The sequence below is a fragment of the Lepisma saccharinum genome, chromosome 7 (genome assembly GCF_977018435.1).
Source record: "Lepisma saccharinum chromosome 7, izLepSacc3.1, whole genome shotgun sequence".
Classification (NCBI taxonomy): domain Eukaryota; kingdom Metazoa; phylum Arthropoda; class Insecta; order Zygentoma; family Lepismatidae; genus Lepisma; species Lepisma saccharinum.
This window is the reverse complement of record NC_139235.1, coordinates 33,195,075-33,207,091: the sequence shown is the minus strand read 5'-3', so window position 1 is coordinate 33,207,091 and position 12,017 is coordinate 33,195,075.

Here is a 12,017-nt window from a genome sequence, read left to right as displayed (position 1 = left end):
TGATCATGATAATGATAATAATATAATGTATCAATGGCTCTATTTTTTGTTTTATATTTACATGACGCAATACTGACTTGAATTCATGTACAATACCTTGCCAAGTGAGCAATCTGTATATCGAGTGGAATAACGGAAATTATAATAATAATTTATTATGCTTAGAATATATTTCGAAAAAAAAAAATCGGTATCCTATACGACTATTTAAATGTTGGGAAAGTTTCAGTCCCTTGAAAGAGAATAATATTACCGTAGCCTATATAAAGCAAGTAGTGTAAATTTTTCTCGCCCCTAATCGTACAAAATTATAATTACGGTTCTGATACAGGGTAAAATACGTAAACAGGATAATTGAAATTGCAAGTAAATGCTGATTCGACGACATGTAACTAGATTTCCAAACATGACACTTCCAAGCACGAGACACATGCAAATTGTAATAATTATGAACTTACTTTCTTTTAACGAGTAACTGTAAACAAAAGAACTGCGTAGAATTGTCGTTACATTATAACATTATAAATTGTATTGCTGGAATCAAGTAAATATAAATGTAACTCTTAAGGAAAGTTTTATTTTTCAGTGATAGCATGAACTACCACAAGAGCATCAAACTAGCTATTTAGCATTGCTAGTGACACCTATTGGAATTTTCATAAAGCTCCTTCCGTGGGCGACAAGTCGGCCAGGTGCTTTTTCTTCGTGCCTCGAAATGGCATTGCCCCTGATTCTAGGGCTCATTGTTTCATGACGTCGCTTCCTTAATTAGGTCAGCTGCGTGAATCGGATTATTGAATATTCAATACGAGAGCTTCCTATTTATGGGATCACGATTCGCACAAGTCTCTTTACGTACATGTGCATAGGAAACTACGTCACGTGGATTGCTTAAATCTTCATTGGTCGAGAGAAATTGAGGTGTGCGAGCATGTCCTACGAGTTCCTAGATTTCAGTTCTTGGAGTCGAAATCCGATAGTGTTGCACTTCTTGCTTTTGGGACAGGACATTTTTATTCAGGAGTATTTTAAGGAAACCCTCTCTGTTTTTAGGATAAATACTCATTATTATTACAGTGGTACCTTGATAACTCGAACTTGAGGGGGAAAAGAAAAAAAATCGATGTATCAAGGATTTCGACTTACCAAGGTTCGAGTTATTGAGGGCCAAAATCGCCGACTTCGAGTTATAGAGGTCTAAAGTTTACTGACCCTTCTGAACGTCGGCACTACGTGTGCCTATAACGTATGTAGCATCATTTTAAGTTAATACGCAACCTGATGGTAAGAGACCTGTAGGAAGGCCAAGACGAAGATGGAGGGACAACGTTGAGATGGACCTAAAGGAAATCGGTAGGGATGGAAAAGAGTATATAGATCTTGCTGAGGATAGGGAGAGATGGAAGGCCTGTGTTGCTACAGCCATGAACCTTCGGGATAAGAAGGCTAGAGAGTTAGAGTTACGATTGTTGATCACCTGACATTGTACGTATGCACCCTACAGTTCGACCTATTGAGGTACGTGCAACTAAAACTTCGAGTTATAGAGGTGATTAGAATTTAACTTCGACTCATAGAGGTTTCTCATACTCTACCTTCGAGTTATTGAGCTCGAACGGAATCCCATAAACTGTACAAAAATTCGTCTTATCAAGGTTTTATTCGGGTTGTTGAGGTAAAATTAGTATTGAGTGTTATGGACAATTCAAGGGGATTACAAAAAAATCGACTTATCAAGGAATTTGAGATGTTGAGGTTCGAGTTATCAAGGTTCCACAGTATTATTATTGTTGTTGTTGTTATTAACAATAAGTATGGCAAAACAGTAAAGCGATAAAAGCTTCAACGAATTGCATTTTGCATTAGCCATTTCTGGTTCTGCAAGAAGTTTATCTGTTATTATAGAACCAATGTTTGAATTAACTTAACATTTGTTGGATATTACACACAGCGCGCGCGAAGTTCCGGGAAGACAATCCATGAAATTCATCTTGTTTAAGAATCAGGGGTGGCTCAAGATAAAACTTTTACCCTGGCGATGTGGATTTTTGGTGTCCCCTACTTACCACCCTGGTCCTCCTACTTTTCACTGTCCTCTAATAAAAAAACATAACCATGTTATATATTTACGGTTTTAATGGACGGAAAATAGTAACTTTATTTTTAAAATACTTGTAGTGCTACTGTTTATTTGATACAATGACATCAAAATAACAGAAATATGTTAGCTTAAATTGTTACATGATTTTGCATTAAACTGAAACAAAAATAGTCACGCGTATGTAATCAATAAGGTGTTGAAGCCAATCAACTGGGACGCCCTGGGTTGCCCCCCTCCGCCCGAGGGTGGCGCCCCTAATAGTGGCACGGATCACTGGGACCTTTAAGCCATCCCTTGCAAGGATCAAATGTAAAGATGACGAAATGAGGATATTTGCAATGTGCAGGGTTTTCCGTTTAATCGTATAGTTTAATAGGCTTACGCGCTTACGTATCCAGGAAACTATTGCGAGTAAGCAAACCACACGAAGATTCACGTGAATTATAAAGAGATGTCATTTTACGGAATTTGGAATATCATAGCTGTTTTTTGAAGGGAGAGGAATTCGAAAACTGCTTCGCTGGCGTCGGCCAAAAGTCCAGTCGAGCCATAGCCCCCCTTCCCCCTCCGTACAAGCAAGGAAAAGTAGATGCTTAGCTCAAATATGCACTTTGCATAAAGTTGTCAAAAAGTGAAAGCTTATTTTAAGTTCATTTTATGCACAAATAAGCTCAGTTGCACTTGATCTGCAGTCTAAAGTTGGATCCGAACCACTATATCACTTTTCGTTGCACTTTTTGACACTATGGATCTACTACATGTGCATTCCAGAGTCAGTCTTGTGCAAGGAAACTGCATTCAATAAAGTAGGCACTGTCCTCAAGAATGTCGGTGTTCAAGTTCAGAAGATTCAAGAAATGCCTGTCTGCTGGTTTCAACGTTCATTGGTTGGTTTTTAGCATGTACCATGTGACCACATACCACAATGTACACCGGTCCAGAACGTAGTGCAAACGGCGGAGCCACCAAATACACCGCGTAACACCAAATCAACGAAATGTTGCACATTGTAGCCAAGTAGACACGTGAGTGCAAAAGAGAGTCAAAGAGTGAAGCGAACTAGAAGAGGCCTATGTGTCTCCACCAGGGAACAAACCTGAGGCCCCTGACTACAATGTCCCAACGTGGTACCCTCACTCACCTTGTATTATTTAGGGGTACTGTAGGTTCATGTGTCCATGTGAAGACTGGGTTGATATTACCAGATAAATTGTTCATCGCCAAATTCATCTAGTTTGTTTCGCGAAACGCTAGGTCAGGGGCGTCGTCACTGGAGGAACAAGGATGGGCTCAAGCCCTCTCGTGAAAGAGTCTCCCAATAAAAATGGCGTTCATGAGAAGTATACAGAATCTTTTATTGTAGAAAAACTGCACGCAAAGAGAGTTAAGAAATAGAGAGTGAGAGAGAAACGGGTAAGAAAAGAAATAATGAGAAAGGAAAAAGTTTGTTACGTACCTTTCAGTCTAACGTGGAATTTTGCCTTCGCTCCTCATGTCGTGTCAAAAGACTCCAGCGATCACAAGGCAATCAAATGAACTTTAAAACCACATATTACAATTATTTCGTCATTTTTCGGCCAGTATTTACCCGTTGCTATCGTCATTTTATCTTGTTGATAAATCTCTCTGTTTGTCAAATGTTGCCAGTTCCTGGTACATCAAGAGTAGTTTATCTGGCCATCTGACACTAGTTGTCTATGACGTCATTAATATTTGCCAAATTAAAAAGTGAACAAACACAACATTTCAACTAAATAACAAAGAATAATCACATGTAATGTCCAGGGCATTACAAGATGGACAAATCCGGGAACTTTTCTAACGTTGGAAGCGGCCCCGGCGCCCACCCAGCGTCGAATAACATGGGTACCTGGGGGAAACCCTGGGGGGTAAAGGCGGTCAGGGGCGTGGTGCTGATCACATCATACCCACTCACGACCGGATCAAGAAAGTGTGGGGCGTTACCCCCACACCCCCTATACGCCTTCATGGCGTGGTGCTAAGCACAGGGGAACACTTTACCTTTAGTTGGCCGCGGTGGCTCAGTCGGTAACGCGCTGACTACCATGCTCAAGGTCCCGGGTTCGATCCCCGGCCGGTTCAAATCCGGGAACTTTTCTAACGATGGAAGCGGCCCCGGCGCCCACCCAGCGTCGAATAACATGGGTACCTGGGGGAAACCCTGGGGGGTAAAGGCGGTCAGGGGCGTGATGCTGATCACATCACCCCCACTCACGACCGGATCAAGAAAGTGTGGGGCGTTACCCCCACACCCCCTATACGCCTTCATGGCGTAGTGCTAAGCACAGGGGAGCACTTTACCTTTACCTTTACAAAGAAGAAATAAAGAGATAAGGGAAGAAAGCAAGAAAAAGAAAAGAAAGAAGGAAACAATGAAAGAAAGAGAGAAATTGGAAGAAAAAGTCAAAATAAGAAATATAAAAAGAAAAGAGATAGAAAGAGTGAAATAAATGTTGTGTGAAGAAAGATAGATACAGAGACAAAATAAAGGGAGAATGAATATTGAGAGAGAAAGAAGACTGCAAGACAAAAGAGAAAGAACTAGAGAGACACATGCACAAAATGAAGAAAGATAGATAGAGAGAGAGAGAGAGAGAGGCGCTTAAAAGGAAGAACCAACGAAATGTATACAAATAAAGAAGATGGAAGTGAAAGAAAGAAATACTAAAAATAAATAAGGAAATATAAAGCAAGAAAGAGAGAAACCGTGCAATAAAAGAAAGTAGCTCAAAAAAGAAAGGAAGAGGTACAGAAGCGAAAATGAATAGAGAGAGGGTGACACATAAATGTAGATCTAGAATGAAGAAAAGAGAAATTGAGATAAAAAGAAAGAAGAAGAACGAAAGAAATATATAGAAATAGATCCAAGAGAAAGAAATATAAAGTGAGAAAGAATGAATCGATGTAAGAAAAAGATAGGGTAAGGAATAGAAAAAAAGAGAACAAGAGAAAAAAGAAGAAAGGAAGAGGGAGAATTCTTCATAACAAGACTTCCAATTCTTGAATCTCTTGTTGGGTAAAGAAGTCGGAATAAACAGGGTTATGGACAATTACAATTTCGTTGACAATACTTACGCATCCCACTGTACGTTAAACGAGGAAAATGAATGAAATCAATGATTGATAAATTGCCTTGTAATATTTAAACAAACAGCTATACCACTCCTAGTGCCATGTCCTCTTGCATCTCATTCATAGCGCCGGCCTACCTGGTTAGTACAGCGCGCTTCAACACGAGAATTCCCGGGTTCGAATCCTGACCTGGGCATGGCTGTTATTTGTGATTGTCCCTTCATCAATTCCATCATATCATCACTCATTCTCCTCTTCGCGATTAGCCAAAAGTTCCAAAAAACCGAAGTTTAAAAAAAGTACAGTCCCCGTTTAATTGATTTGTTTAATTTTACTTCGCTTTTCTGCCACTTTTGGCTAATCGCGGAGGTGATGATATGATGAAACTGATGAAGAGGAGCTAACAAACAACACCCATGCCCAGGCCAGGATTTGAACCCGGGACCTCAGGCGCCATAGCGCGCTGTGTTAACCACTCCGCCACGTAGGCCGCTCATCTCCGTTTAAATCATTTCAATGCGGTGTAGAGAAGACATGTGATGGATGAAGGCCATCGGATCATTCTTCATCGTTTTCTGTTCGCTGGATGAGGTCTTTGAATTATGACGGATGTAGTTTTCGCAAAGGTATGCCTGCCTTGTGACCCATAACTTCTCGCGCCTTCACGTTCCATGGTTATTTATGACCCCTGAATAGTAATGAGCATAAGGTCCTAATGGCATTGTTCTAAGTTCGTTCGACAACCGAAGGAATGTTATTGCGAATAATGCTTAAGCATTTAACAGCCATTTCCATCAAATTCCATCACCTTTCCCCTACCATCATCCCATGTAGGGCGTACATATAATATTTATGTCTCATCCCCCCATAAACGATTTAATTTCTCTGTATTTACAACAGTATTGTAAGACCAGTGGCGTGCTCAGGATTTTCGAAAGGGGAGTTACGTATAGTTTTTTTTAGTAGTCTCCTGTCATTTTGGCCATTTTCCCCTGCCAATGACGTCCTCTCTTTTTTTTTTAGGAATATTGAAACAAAACGAGGGAGGGGTTAATGATCAGAGATAGAAAAGAATAAAACTAATTCAGTCGCCAGCTCCTTTTTCGCACGAGCCATTTTTTGGGGGGCAAATACGAGCTAAGGAAGCCATGAGTCAAACTAAGATAAAGCTACACATTTTGAAATGTCTTCTTAAATCATTTAATTATTATTACTATTTTAATTTTACAAATCATAAAAATTACAATTCAATTGAAAATACTTTGAGGTTTTAACAAGTTCAGATTTGAGTCTGAAATCGAGTTTCTTCCTTTCCATAAACATCTATCACTTTGTTCATTAATAGTTCTTTCTTTTGTACTTTTTCACAATGCTCAGATAGCAAACAGAAACACTTTATCTGGTCTACTTCATGCTACTCCTGATCCATGTTTTTATGCGCCGAGAAGTACTGAAAAAAAAAGAAGCAATCCAAAATGATGGCGCATGAAATGGAATCCTGATCTGGCTATGGCCAGTCAAGAAATTCCTAAGAATCATACGTATTTTAGAGTAGTTAATTCTTAGCAACCGGTCCCCGTGGCGGAGTTGTTAGCACAGCGCTGCGACGCCGGGGGTCCGGGTTCGAATCCCGTTCTGGGCGTGGATGTTTGTGAGTGTCGACTCATCAATGTTATCATGTCATCAATCATCCCCATCTTCGCAAATTTGCCAAAAGTTGCACAAAAAGCGAAGTAAAATAGAGCAAATCAATCAATCAATCAATTCTTGGTATTTTCTGCACTATTTTCTAGGGGTGTGCGGGATCCCTAAAAGTCGGGACCGGGATCGGGAAAAAAATTCCTGTCCCGATCCCGATTTCGGGCAATGAATTTGACACGTTCTAAGCACAATTACTTCACGCGTCGTATTATTTTACTATTAATATTAACTTAATAATACTCAGCGGTGAACGATGAGACTCGGTGAAGTACACAGACTCCTCTCAGGTACAGGGATAGTGTTAGGCAAAGACAATATTCACAGCACAGAGAAATAAAACCACATTACTGCAGTATGTATAAACGGAAAGGTTTTTAATCTTTATTTATTGCAATTATAATGCAAATATACTTGAGACGAAGGCGAGGATTTCGCTTTGTCGATGAATTGACTAAATTAAAACGCATAAAACTCAATGCGTGGCTATCGGCAAGCCTATGATCACATAGACCTAGCTTGCGCCCCGAACTACCACACCAAGAGATATGCAATGATAACTGAGCCAATATTTGCTCTTTAGCCTTTTATTTCCAAATTAATCTTTAGGCTAACTTTATTATTTGACGTAGAATGGTTGCAGTATTGTGCATATCATCAATGCATGGCTATCGGCGTACCTATGTTCACATAGGCCTAGCTTGCGCCCCGAACTACCATACCAAGATGTATGCACAACACCGAGGAGTTCTTTTCAAGTTTAAAAGCTTCGTCGATCCGTGGCGAAAAAGTGTGACGATTCTTATGTTTTTTTTGTTTTTTTTTTTTTGACCGTTTAATAGGTCTGGACGTCGGCATTGTGGGAACCTGCATCTTGACTTGTAGTATCATTAACAGGCGTCGATACTTTATTAGTTTTACAAAATAAATTTTAGATTTACATCAACAATTCAAAAATTCCCTGCAACTGTCGCAAGGGAAGAAAGTGCTGTTGTTCCCTAATATTACCCAAAACACTTAAACATAAGAGTGGACGACACAAGACAACACAAAGCACCCTAGGGTGCCAGAGCATCGGCCAATTGGGTAATTACCCTTCGCCGTGTCGTACGATCAGGTGCTGCCCGGATGGATTGCAGTCCCTTGAGAAGTTGAAGTAAACCAGGGATTACGTCCGGCTGCGCTAGTTGGTGGAGCAATTCCAGCAAAGGTGCTTGGTCCATGGGCGAAGGTGCTGCTTGGCGTGACGTCGGTCGAGGTGCTTGCTGGCGGGTGTCTCTCCTGCGTCGCTCTGGCCGCTGGTTGGTCGAGCTTGTAGTGGATCGGGAACGGTAGTCACGAGCTGGAGTCGTCACTGGCACATCCTGTCGAATTGGTCTGGGGACGACCTGGCGTTTGGAGTCCGATTGGGCTCGTCGTTCGTTCTTAACTTTTTGAAATAGGGAACAACCCCTATAACTAGCGTAATGTGCTAATCCGCAGTTCGCGCATCTTGGTAATATCTGTGGGTCCTTATTCGGGCAGTCTGAGAATTTATGTGACCCCGCACACTTCACGCAGCGAGGTGTCGCAAAACAATGACGCTGGCCATGCCCGACCCTTTGGCAAACATGGCATTGAAGAATTTGTTTGGATCGGTATTTTTCAACGCTGATCTTATAAGGTCCTATATAGTCCAACTTGTAAATTTGTTGTGACTTCTGCGTTCTTGGCAGAACGACCATTATCAAGGGTATCGGTCGCCGGGTCGAAGCGGGTCCCAGGGAGCCCTGTTCTGCGGGTAGAGTTGTCTTCTGGCGTCGTACAGGGGCAGTTAGACGGCTGACACTGTGAACGGTAAGTCCGCAGCGCGCAGTCAGATGGTGGTGAAGTGGCTCGAGGGTGGCATCCACCGGGAGGTGTCGAATAATGACTTTAAGTTTGTCGGCTGCGGACGAACCGTACGCGTGTCCAACGTTTTTTTTGGTGAGGAATTCACCGATAACCGTGAAATCCTTGTCACGGTATCTAGTGACATGTAAAACGCAGTTCGATAAAAATTATTTTTTGTTTATTGATTCATTTTATGCACAAACATGAAAGTGTGAGGGATCTTATTTTGTGGATAAACTTGTATCCGAGCCAGACGTCGGGAGTTGAGGACGGGTTTTTCTTGAGTGACAGCGGAACTGTCTTTTCGGCTTAGGACATGACGCATTTGCACCAACACAGAGAAATGGAAGGATTATTTTCGTCGCTACCAGGCTTGAGTCGCAGCAGGCGGGCTAACCCATGTTCACGGATGACCAGAGATATCAGCTGGACCCCACGCTTGCAAGGATCGACGACGCGCACTTGACCGCGTTTCAAGACAATGGAGAGAGGTCATTTCCATCCCCTGAGAAAGCGAAGCCAAGCTACCTGAGCGTGGGTTTCAACGGACGAATTTGAATCTCTTATATATATGCGGTGCTACCACCCCAGACACAGTTTTTACCCGGATTTCATAGAGAGAGCATCTCCGCGCTACACTCTCGCGTGATTATTGTTTTGTGTCCGTGGACTTTGTTTCCTTACGTACCGCGAGCGAGTTGCAGATAGGGAGTTACCAGTGTGCGCCTTATTCTGGTGAAGATTACGCGGTGATTTGTTTTTGCCAAGCGTGGACTACATAAGGATGGAGGGCTAGAGAAGATAGAGAAGGGGGGACGTCGCTTCCCCTGACGCCCGCAACGATGCATCGCCATCTTCCGATGAAGCCAGTCAGCCAACGCCAAAGACGACATCAAAGCCGAACACTGCCCAAAGCCCGAAGGACGTCTTCAGAACGACGCCAATCGAACCCCGTCACCAGAGAGAGAGAGAGATTGAAGGACGACTCCAGAACGACGCCGATCGAAGCCAGAGGGAGAGCTTGAAGGACGACTCCAGAACGACGCTTCCAGGACGACGCCGAATCGATGCCCGACAATAGAGATATCCCGACCGGCGTGTGACCACCTATACCCGACGCTAGTGACAAGAGGAAAGCCCGAAGTACTAAGGAGGTGCAAGATCACCAGATCGTCGCAATTATTCTTCGTCGCGATCGACCTTGGAGGACAATTTCGCCACAAAGGAACCGTGTGCAAGTCCCGCGTCCAGGAGAGATGAATGACCACGCCATGTAGCAGAGTCTGGTACAGTATACTTCAGAGGGTCTCATGTCATGTAAACGTGCGTCGTTAGTATCAACACCGTACAGTTAACGCCGAAGTCTCACTTATTCGCAAAGTTACTCAGGAAAACCCAAACCTAACTTCCGCGTCTAAAAATTGTTTTGGTATTGTCATAAAAAAGAGTTATTTCATGTTCAGATGTGCTAAATTAATTGTCTGCATTCAGCGTTAGAAGCTCCATTTCATTTCTTTAATATTTAGTGTAAATTGTCAAAGTGTGCTCCATTTCTTGTGTAACCGACCGCCCCGTCGCGCCACTTAACTTGTCAATAGTTGACTGATGAGTCCTTTTTAATTGTGGAAAGCGTAGTTGTTTTTATTGCAAGGTCGTGTGCGTGAAATAGTATTATTTGTTGCATGGTGGTTTTTAAGGTAATTTTTGCTCGCGCCGACGATTGATTAGTGTATTCCGGCAGCTGGAGCCAAATAAGTTTTTGCATCACTATGTAATTGAGTAGTTGTTCTCATTGGACGAGAGAGGCTTGTGTGTAAGACCCCCGTCCGAGAAACTTGTATAATGTCGTCCTTACGACTCGATGCACACGTTCATTCGAACGAAAGATTTAACCACGCCGACCCATTGTCTTAGTTAACCGCTTTCCGAGGGCTGGCACTTAAGTTAATTTAAAAGAGCACAGGAGCTGGCAGACAAATGCCCTAAATTCTCATAAAGGTTTAAAAATTAAAAGGAATGATATGTTAATGAGATCCATGATTTGTATCCATACTTCACATGTAAAAATACCTCATGTGTGTGAAAGAGAGATAGCGTGAATGTTGTGAGAGCTTGAGGAGGGTTTGTAAACAGTTGTTGATTGCAATATTTTTTTGTTGTTACAATATATATTCACTTTTTACCGTTCGTCAGTGTTGTTATTTGACGTTTTACAGGTACCAGATATTATGCTATTAGTGTTTCATGATTGTTCGAATCTACATATCAAAGGTAAACAAAACAGTGTAACATTTCAAGGTATTAATCTCCGCCTCGCAATAGTATGACAATAAACGACCGTCTCAGTACCGAACTTGATAACTGGACCGTGAGTCACGACCGGTTTCCCGTACACATAACGACGTTTGGCCCCGTGCTGGGGTATGATTGACACGTCATTTCGGGGACCGGGAGTGCACTCGTTACATTTGGCGCCGCGAACATGGGACGGCAACTTCTGTCATGCCTTTCCAGGAAAGCCAGGTTGCGAGAGCGATAGAAATTTCATTGTTGTATACGTCATATATAAAAAATTCTTGTGTTAGGTTCCTGGTTATTATTTGTGTTTTTTTCGTTTTGTATTTCGAGGGTTATTTTCATGTATTTGTCGTAGGTTCACGTGTAAGGACACGTTTTTGGGCGTAATTGGTAACAATAGGGCAGAGATTTTTTTTCGGCGAAAGCAGCAAGGGCAGCTGCATAGGGCATTTTTTATGTACTTTTTGTGTACTATTTTTTGGTTATTGGCGTAATTTATGGCTTCAGGCTGAGTTGCGGGATAAGGGATTCCCGACGGACCTCCTTTTTCTTTTTATGTATCGATTTGTAATTCATATTTTGTGTGAGCTCGCGTAAGTTTGCGTAACTGTTCCAAAGTGCGACAGAAGATTGAGCAGATAAATAACGAAAGGCCTTGATGAGATTAAGAAATCGTCGTATAGACTGTTTGAACAAGAGTGACGTCATGATGGTTTGCGAGGCTTGTGGAAAGGAATTTGCTGATTTCGAAATCAACAGCGAGGGAGCCAGACCGGTTTGTCCCCAGTGCAAGGGCCCGTTGGAAATGGAAAGGGAGGTACCAAGTGCCCAAGGGGGTACATCGTCACGTGCGGACAGCGACCACAGCAAGGAACAAGATGACGTAGGAAGTGGCAGTGGTTCCAACCAATTCCAGCTTATCCTCCAGATGCTCCAAGGGATGCGTACCGACTCC